Source organism: Poecilia latipinna, unplaced genomic scaffold (genome assembly GCF_001443285.1).
Source record: "Poecilia latipinna isolate Pla-1442-1.1 unplaced genomic scaffold, P_latipinna-1.0 Scaffold102, whole genome shotgun sequence".
Classification (NCBI taxonomy): domain Eukaryota; kingdom Metazoa; phylum Chordata; class Actinopteri; order Cyprinodontiformes; family Poeciliidae; genus Poecilia; species Poecilia latipinna.
In genome coordinates this window covers 3329-13483 of record NW_015112718.1, presented here as the reverse complement: position 1 = coordinate 13483, position 10155 = coordinate 3329, and the positions used below count along the sequence as shown (strand labels likewise).

The following is a 10155-nucleotide window of genomic DNA, read 5'->3' as shown; positions in this document are numbered from 1 at the left end:
ATATATATATATATATATATATATATATATATATATATATATATATATATATATATATATATATATATATATATATATATATATATATATATATATAAAAAAAAAAACAAAAGCGGGTTTCAAAATATTCTCTACTAAAGAGGTCGATTTAAAACAGTCAAGTATTTTCCATTTTTAGAAAATACATAACTTAATGTTATTCATTTAAAAATTCTGTAAAGCACCTGGGGAATCAAAGGTACATTCGGCTTCCTGTTGGATGACAGATGTTACTCTCCCACGTTAACAGTTTTACGACGCTTCCAACGACAACCAAACTCTCCGGTCTTAAAGGAAGAGTTGCCGCAGCGCTGCCGTACTGCCATCTGGGGCTCTACTAGATCGTGTTAGTCCAGATGAAGAACATGAGCATATCCTTCTCCCATTATTCTAGTGTAAATGTATTACCTCAACATATCAACAGACATCAAGCATGACTGGATTTTCCTGTTTCTCTAGAAAAAAAAAAAAAAAGGAATGCTGTAAGATATGATTTTCCTCTGGTGACCCATCAGCAGCCACGTCCTTCAGCTCTACAGCGCCGTGGGCCACTCCAACCTCTGCAGTTTCTGTAGCATAATCACCCACCTGTGGCAGTGGTGAAAACCTCCTTTGTATCGTTGCATTGCCTTTTTACTGCAGCGTTGCACCTTAAGCTATCAGCCCCCCCCCCCCCTGTTCTCCCTTCAGGCACGTCTCATGCCTCCACCAAGCTGTCAGTAGGAGAGGGTTTACTGACCCCAAGATGAGACTTAATTTTCCTTTGGAGCCCCCCAAACTGAATTCTCAGCAAAGAAAGCCGAGTTTCTGGATAATATAAGCACCTTTTCCTTTTATATTCAGAGATCATAGCCACAGACTGTAACACGCACCTCTACAAAAAAAAAAAAAAAAAAAAAAAAGGCAGAACAATGCAATGCGCAACAATAGATTTAATGCTGTGAAATCAACTAACCTGCCACGTATCTCTCAAAGCTCAGTTATTCTAGTGCCAAGATGATTTTACTGTTCCAGTTCGCATTCTGAGGATAGCAGTGTCCTCATCAGAAAATAAGCATGTACACACTGCAAGCAGTGTTACACATAATGAAGAAAAGCCCTTTTCCACGGCTATTCGTTTTCTCGACAGACTGACTCAGACGCGCACCCGTAATTACTTATTTGGGTTGAGAGTTATGCCACGCTTGAGAGGACAATGTGGCCAAATTGTGCTGCTGCACCCTGGTGTTACGGACCTGAATAAGAGGTTGTGCCGACATTAAATTTGAAAACAAATAAATTACTCATAATGGGGATTTTTTTTTTCGTCCTTTAGGTGAAAGAATAGAAAGCAACTGTTGTTGAATAAGTGCTTAACACAGCTCAAGTCTGGCTGAAGGTAAAAATAATGCTTTAAACACACATCCTGATAATTCAGTTTGGAGGTCAAATGGTTTGACCCCTTTGATTTAGTCAAATAAGTCAAGCTTCATATTTTGACCGCTGATTCGACGGTATGTACTGTACATATGGCATTAGAATGTGCAAGAGTGAGACAGATGATAATTCTTTGATTTACAATGTGTGACAAAGGATTGTTAAAATGTATTTAAGCCAAAGAATGTCAAAAGTTAGTCGCCCAAAATATCGACAATAATAACATAACGATCGCAGTCAAAAGAATTTATGGAATGCCACAAGTCAAAGTAATAAAATAAAAAAAATAAAAAAGTGATAAACAGAAAATAAAACTCTTCATAAAAAGATAACAGGTCAGTTTCTAAACCCGTTGCCCTCTGACCAGAGTGTAGCTATCTGCTACTTCATCAAGGACAATCCATCTCGTTACGTCATCTGAAACCGATTTGTTGAACGTGACAAGGAGTTCCAACAGCCTCCACAGTCACCAGAATTCAACTCAACGGCGTACCTTTAGGGTGCGATGAAATGGAAATATCACACCAGGAAGTGCAGCTGAAAAATCTGTTGCAACTCAGTGGCGCCGTCATGTCCATACGACCAACCATCTCTGAGGAACAGTTCCAACATCCAGCAAAATAACAGCAGTTTTAAAGACGAAAGTGGTACCGAATGTTCTTAATTCTAGATTTCAGGCTGCCTGCTATATTACATGAGCGATCCTATCTTACTTGAGCAAGTGGCATTCCCGGAAAGGAAAGACTATTCAGTTGTCCTTCCAAGAGCAGTAAAATACTGTCATAATGTTACAGTACAATTACAGCAGGCCATTGCCCTGCAGGGCATTTGCTGTGGGTTATTTTCACTGTAGAATATGTTGGGTATCTGAAAATTGTGCCACGGCGGAGCAAAGCTGTCAATCACATCTTTCTGCTAATTGCTCCTTCATTAGAAATGAATCAAAGTGATGGCTAAAATATTATGGGATAAATCTTAGCAGTTAGTGAATCATTACTGCAAGTCAATCACAGACATGCGTTTGGTATATGTGCGGTGCAAAGGTATACAAGCTCTCGGCTTCCACTTAAAGCAGTAAATCATTGAAGTATATAACTCAACGGGGGGGTCAAAGCTCACAGCGCTTCCAGATTAGCAAACCAGCTCTCTGTCAAATTTTAAATACGCTCGCATTCAAAATCCAACGCTCAATAAACAGTAATTTTCTCATTTCTGGCGATTTTTTTCTTTTCTTTTTTTTTTTTGCGAAAATTAGGCATTGCTTTTTTTTTTCCTTGTTTTCGCCTTTTTTTTTTTTTTTTTTTTTCTTTTTGTACAGCAGTAGCCCGCAGACCAGTTTAATAAACGTTTTCAAATGCAATAAGCAGTTCTCAAGGCAGTCTATTTGATCTCCTGCTCCAGTCTAGACGGGAGGGGAGGAAACACATACACAGCTACTCCAAGCCCAGAGCCTGAGCGAGCCTCAGGAGTACAGGAGCGAGCTACAAAAAAAAAAACAACAGCCAGACCAAAGACTGCATCACAGGAGGCCTGGCTGCAGAACACGTGTCCTGTTACAGAACACAAACTGTCAGAAACAACTTACCTTCAAGCTGTGCGGTCTTTACCCATCAGCACATCCTAGGGCTTCTAGTTTTTACCTGCTGGGACCTCTTATACCTCACCTAAGAGAGAACTACCTCTCTCTTATTTCTCACTCATGTGCCGTCCTCCTGTGTCCGCCGTCCTCTTTCACCCACAGTCATAAAATATGCAAATGGCCCCAGCTGAGAACACTGTGGTGACTGTAGCCACGGCAATGCTCCAACCAGGAAGCACACAAGAGTCGTACATTACACAGAAAATTCCCTAAAGCTTAGTCCCGCAGCAGACTGTGTTTGTCAGCTTCTTGTTTCTGACTGAGCGAGGAAGGGCAAACAGGAGCACTGACCTGCGTTTCATTCGCCTCGTGCGTCTCAGTTTGGGATCTAGTCACCTACCTGTTGACTTGGCTGTTCCTGAGCTGATTAGTCTGAATTAATCCTCTTCTTTTAATAAATAAGGCATTAGTCGGAGAGGTTAGAGACCAGATGGGATCGTAAGAAGTTCATTTATTTGGTCATTTGTTTACTGAGGGACGAGGCCAAGATGCACGTGTTGATGATACTGTCGATGCTCAGCCGAATGTGTCACATGGGGGAGAGCAGCTAAGTGCATCGACCGTAGGCTTTTATAGCAACAATATAATTTGGTAACAAGGGGGCTAAGAGTTTATTATTCAGGATGATAAAGAATAATACCAAAGGTGCACTGGGAGGATATAATTATGTAGATGAGATGGGTGTTTACTGAAAGCGAAGACGAGTAATGAAAAGAGAAACCTCACACTGGATGATGCTTCTGTCATGTTAAAACAGTTACAGATGTTGGCTTCGTGCCGTTTTAATTTCACCTCAATAGGAGCCATGTTCCACTGTATAACATCCCTGTCTCTAACACGCAGTTACTCAAATTGGCGTACCTCCAATAGCAAAGCTGGACTTTGACTAGGCCATTCTAGCACAATATGTTTAAATCTAAACCATGACGTATCTCTATTTTTAGGGTCATTTTATAGTCAATAGCTATTTTAAAATTTGAACTCCAAAGTAGTATAAGTGGATATGCAGCAATGTAGGTGCAATGCTTTGAAAATGTATTTTTGTCCTTGTAGATTTCTTTTTTGTTTTCCACCATATTTTAGATCATTAAACTAATTTGAAAACTACAGAATACAGTTTCCAAGTGATGGTTTCATTTCTGGAGGGAAGGAAGGTATACAATCCAACTTGGTCATATACAAATGTTAGGATCCCTTACCTTTTGGAAAGCTGAGTTAAATGTTACGTTCCACATTCTTGTCAAACATGTAGAATAAGAAAATAACTTCCAGGGAGCCTCTTTAAAAAAAAAAAAATTAAAATGGAGTCATCTTTAAGATCTCAAAAAGCAACACATCATGCCCCGATCTGGAAATTAGCCTAAAATAAAAAATAATTATGATTTTACAAAGACTTTCCAAAAACAGCACAATGAATAGATAAAGTCTAAAAGCAATCAAATATACAAAGTTGTTTTCCACAACTCTTGCCAAACAGTCACCTTTAATGCTCCTTTCAAAGAAGCTAAGTTTTCCAGTACTTGCAATCACTTAGGGGTCAGTGTGACTTGTACTTCAGTTGGGGGCCCAGACTCTCAATTAGTTACACACATTTGAGCTCATGGAGCCCAGGTGAAAGACTGACTTCTCAAAAGTAATTGCTACAGCTAATGAAGTGCTGCTGCTCGAACGTGCCAGTGCTGTGGAGTACGTCTGTCGTTCCCAGGTCAGTAAACCTTTTTATTCTGCCATACACAACAAAAAAAGGATAATGTGAACAGAAGCTTGCCTAATGCACTCAGTAAGTAAGGGAAACTAGCGAAAATCCATCAGAAAAGCAGATTTTCCTCCTGGCAAACACTTTATTAGCTGGTTTTCACCTTTAAGGAGTTCATCATCTATAAATCATGTACCCTCCCTGGGACTTGTACATTGAGTAATTGGGAGAGCCATTTCCTATTCTGAAATGGAAAGCAGTGATTGAAATAATTTGTAAACTGTGCGGATTAAAGTGTCCAGGAGAAAGATTAGCAAAAGTAAAACTAATAGGGCATTTTGGATAAAGCCCCCAAATGTGACCAGGAAAAGACAGATTAATTAAACAAAGACGGGTGAAATGTCCTCTTCAGCCTTGGCTTGTTCCAAGCTGTACTTTAATCACGTTGTGAGAAGACTCCCCAATGGAGCCCTTTAACACTTTATTCCACTCCTCTGCTCACACGAGTACCAATGTTTCCTGTGATTTACAGTGACATTATCTTCTAGACAACAATGGAGGAACAGTAAAAACATTTTGTAGCCTACAGTGTTTTATTGGCCAAGTGAACAAAAAAAAAAGAAAAGAAATGAAAAGTTAGCACAGAATGACTTATTTGCAACAAAGTTTGAGTTGGAGGTTTTGCATCATTAGGCTCATGTGCATGTGTGTGTGTGTGCGTCTTTGTATTTTATACATTGTAAGGACCATTTTTCAAACACACTACATTGTGGGGACCCATGTGTTGTTTTTGGGGTTAGAAGTTAGGCTTAGAGATAAGGTGTGAATTGAGTTTATGTTAGGTATACAGTAGAAATGGTTAGGTTTAGGGTTAGGTCAACAGAAAAGAATAAAAAGCAAATGGAAGCCACTTCAAAGTCCTTGTGAAGGCAGAACGACATACCATCTCTGTGTGAGTGTCCTGGTCATTGCCCGGACATTGACTGCAGTTCTAAACTCCTGAAATGTCCAGTGAAGAGAAATTGGATCTTGAAGTGGAAAGACAATAATGGTTAAGAGTTCCTTGTAAGATTTACAGTGGAGTAAAAAAAATAAAATAAAATAAAATAAAATAAATACAAATTTCAAAGATTTGTCCTGGAGCCCAGGGGAACTTGCAGAGAGCGTTTAGAAAAATCTGGAAATAACAGGTAGTTTTAGCAACGGTCACAAAACACCAGTGAACCTCACCTCACAAGGCTCCACTGCTGAAGGAAGAAAATGCTGAAGAATGTTGAAACATGTTTAAGGTATTCTGCAGAGAATTGGACAAGCCAATGAAATGAAAAAATAAAAAAAAATTAATGTGTGTTCCAATTAGGCTCATTTGTCAGATCGAAAGGTTTTAACTTTGATTCACCGGAGTGCTAAAACCTTAGAAATGACTTTGTAAGCCTTTCCAGACAATGTCAGTGAGCTTGTTTTTAATACTTTGTTCTAGCCAATATCGGGCATCTCCTTAGAACCGTTTATATTAATATTCATTCATCTTACTGAGTATAACAATATTTTTATTAGTCGTGGCTGTGCTCACAATCAGTCACTTGTGAATTATTCTATTCAGCAATTATGCTAATCGGATTCTTCTTTCAGATAAATTTACGGACACTGAAAATATGAGAAGCGCTGCAGAATTAGAGCCGGTTCTGTGGCTTTCACTTCTTTCTTAGCAAGTGAAAATTCATCCTGAAGGAGAGAAAAGCAGAAAACTTGAGGGAAAACAAATAATGGCTTTCCTCAACAGATATTGTAGCTTGATTCTGACTGCTGGCTCTGGTTAAAATTGCATTTGTTTTGACTTCAGCCAACATAGCCCACACATACTGTAAAGAGGGATAGGTTTTTAAAAAAAAAAAAAAAAACTTGGGTAGTCTGTTTTGACATTAATGCTACATAGCCTGCAGAGAGAACATAGTGCAGAGAAAAACAAAGAACAACAACAACAAAAAAAACCAAAAAACAGCAGAGCTATTTACACATGCCAATTAGACCAAAGAAGAAAAAGCAGCTTTGAGGTATTTCTGTGATAAATTTGTAAGATTCAAAAGGTTAAATTGGTACATTTCTTATATGCATACAAAGGTTAAAAATTACACAGTTAATAAGTTGTAAAGGAGTTTGCTCTGTAGAGACAGAGTTGCAATAACGAAGAAAACCAAAGGCAAACTGAAACCCAAGTGATCTGACGGACTATGTTGAAGATTTTCACCCTCAATTAAGGTTACTAATGCTAAAACACCAGAGGAAAAGTTACATTACATGTGTGAGAGAGTTGTTGTGCTCAGTTTTTACTGGCAAAGTTGGAGCAATTCTTATTATTTCCCTTAAGACATTTCCAGTAAAAAAACTTTTCTATTTTTTTTTTTTTTTTTTCAAAATACAAAAGTACAAATAATGTCAAAATCTCAATAAGACAATTCTTACAAAAATTTCTGCATATGCAGATTTTCCATTTTAGCTCATGAACAGTAATCAAGTTAATTGCTGAAGTTTAGATGAAACACAGGGCTTATTGGTTAAAGAACCCAGTTAAACATAGGATTTTTTTTTCCTCACCGGTGCGTGATTTTAATCTATGATCAATGGGTTCGTCTGCCCGGTCACAGCCAGACGTGGCACCTGCTGCTGCTCTCGCATGGAGAACCACAGGAACAACAGTTCCAACCTGGTTGTTTGCCTGCATATTGATGGGGCTCGAATCTGCCCTGATATAATCTGCAGTACTTGCTTTTGCCCTCCTTAACTTACACTAGCAGTGTCAATGTAAGGGACGCCAGCGTTTAACATTGTAAAAATTACATACGGAATCTGTCAAGAAAGCAAAAGTAAGGCAGGTGTACATTTGAATAGCATTAGCAAGGCAGTGTGACGTTAAGGATAAATTGTGTGCAACACCCATTAAAATAAATACACAGTAATTTAGCCAATCTTGGTTCCTCGTTTATTGGATGCTTCTGAAGGCACGGTTAAAATTAAACTGTTATAGTGAAAAGGCTGTAACTTACGTTCCTCCTAGTAGATGATACTCCCTGCGTTTCTGCCATGTTGAAACATGTCCAAATTAATGTCATCACCGGTTTATGTGAACACTACAAAGTTTTAAAGTGTGAGAACATGTTAAGAATACCCTGACAAGAAACCATCTGATAACTAAAACTAAATGGGAATTGTTTGATTGAATATATATGCTGCTTTTGAAGATATTTAGGTGAGAAATATCTGGGGGGGGGGGAAGTGAGCATTTTGTAGAGCCACCTTTTGCCACAGTTTCAATTCTCTACCAGATTCAGACATCTAGAGACGAAAATTGTTGCCAATTCTTTTCAGAATAGCTCAAGTTCAGTCAGACGAGACGCAGAACATATATTTTCAATTTTAAGCGAAGATTCTAAATTTTGTTGGTCCCTAAATCTTTGCAGCTGTACATTTGCGATAATTTTTCCTTTTCAAGAGTCCAATCTATGACACATTTTCGTCAACTTAAGTCTTATCTGGAGGAGCCCAAATATGTTCTGGGTGGTTGCAATGTATTTTCTCTAGGTGAAATCAGAATAAAGGTCAATACAAATCCAAAGCATACCTTTTAGATTTTTATTTGTACAGACTTTGGTCTCATAAGTCATTATGTACCTTTTTATTATTTCACAGTTATGTACTTCCTTGTGTTATCACAAAAAGACACATTAAAAGATATTGAAGTTTGTGGTTGTGAAGGGACAAAATATGAAAAATTCAATAGAGATGAATACAAAACAAATACAAGATGCTTCAACATGGCAGAAGACCATTTATTTTTCTGACAATCTATTTGCTCTAAAGCTCTATTTCATATTGACTACTCGTGACTTCTCCGCAAACCTCATAAACAACAAAGTCCAATTGTCCCTTTTAATCTCTCTAGCCTTAAATATTAATATTTATTCACTGAACTTTTAATTTGCTTCCTGGCAAAAACGTTTATTGATGTTAGTATTCAAAATATACTTACCTCAACCTCATTTCATGTTGCAATGCTTTTACGTTGCGTATTTGTTTAATGGCTTTAAGTAGCCTTCTATATAGATCCATCAATCCTTTTTCATTATTTTACGGCTCAGTAATGAAAGAGTGAACTAGAGCTGAGCTGTACTGACTTAATAGGAGCTTTTAGCAGCCCGTATACTGTCCATTTCATTTTGTAGTGCTGGGTAAGAAGTTTATGTCCTTGGCATTTCCAGAAGTCAACAACCCGTAAGCTTGGGCCTCAAGTCACAGTGCCGGTCAGTCCACAGATGGGAACATGGCTTCGGTTTTGAAAACACAAAATCTTTTTTTTTTTTTAACCTTTTTTTAAAAAAAATTTTCTAAGCGCCTAATTATCACCTACTGTGATGAAGTGTTCCAGTAAAATTAATCTCTGCTTCTCCGCTTGAGCAATATGTGCCGATTAGAAGTTTTCTTCAGGGCGAAACGATCACACAAGCAAGAACATTTTAACTTTAAAAGCAAGTTTGAATTTCTTGTGGGGTTTCTCAAATTTATGCAACTGATGCGGCTAAATATTATTCTGCTTTTAATCATAGTTTAAGCTTGAGACTCTCTGCTTTATCTGTTATTTAAAAAAAAAAAATTGTTGGAAAGCCAAAATGACACAAGGGATAAACAAATGAGAAAACACTTAAAATTTTAATAGGTTGACGTGGCATTTTCTGGAAGGTATGTATGTATGCGTATCTTAACAAAACTAAATGATTTTATGCTCCAAGATGAATGTGCTTCAAAGGAATGCGTTCAAAATCACTAACTGGAGGTAACGATTTATACAATATGCGAAACTAGGTAAGGTAATTTTACTTATATAGTACATTTTCAGCAACAAGGCAGTTCCAAGTGCTTTATTTACTATTAAACAATAGCATCACTGATTGTTTGGGAGTTGCACTGGACTGCTTTATTTTCTTCCAAATGTTCCAGTTGTGTCCACGGCTTTGTGCGTCCACTTTCACTGAAGCTACCAATAATGTGAAAGAGTGACCAAATTATTCCTTCAGCGAGCCAAAAAAGAATGATGATTGCGTATCGATTGCTTTCTATTGAACCAATCAGTGGAGGAGCTTGCGCCTGCGATGTCTCTGGAGATAACGCAGGCCATTTTCTTGCGTCTCTGAGTGAACGTTAAAATCAGAAAGGATGATGAGATCACTGGATGTTGGGCTCTAAAGCCTTATTAAAACAACGAATGGTGCCATGCATTAGAGGCTGTTTAAACAGAGGAGAGTGGCACGACATCAATATACAAAAGCGGTGGAGTTTTGGGGGGAAAGTGATCGTTCACGACAAATGGCCG

General features: G+C 38.0%; 1 protein-coding gene across 1 annotated transcript in view; it reads right to left on the bottom strand.

The window, feature by feature from the left end:
* The window catches only part of LOC106944166 (ATP-binding cassette sub-family A member 1), a 194754-nt gene extending 191404 nt beyond the window's left edge, over positions 1–3350 (bottom strand). Inside the window, exon 1 of the mRNA XM_015027397.1 lies at positions 3041–3350. The gene's annotated coding sequence lies outside the window, so the exon portion shown is untranslated. The remainder of the gene's footprint in view (positions 1–3040) is intronic.
* Positions 3351–10155: the final 6805 nt, after the last annotated feature.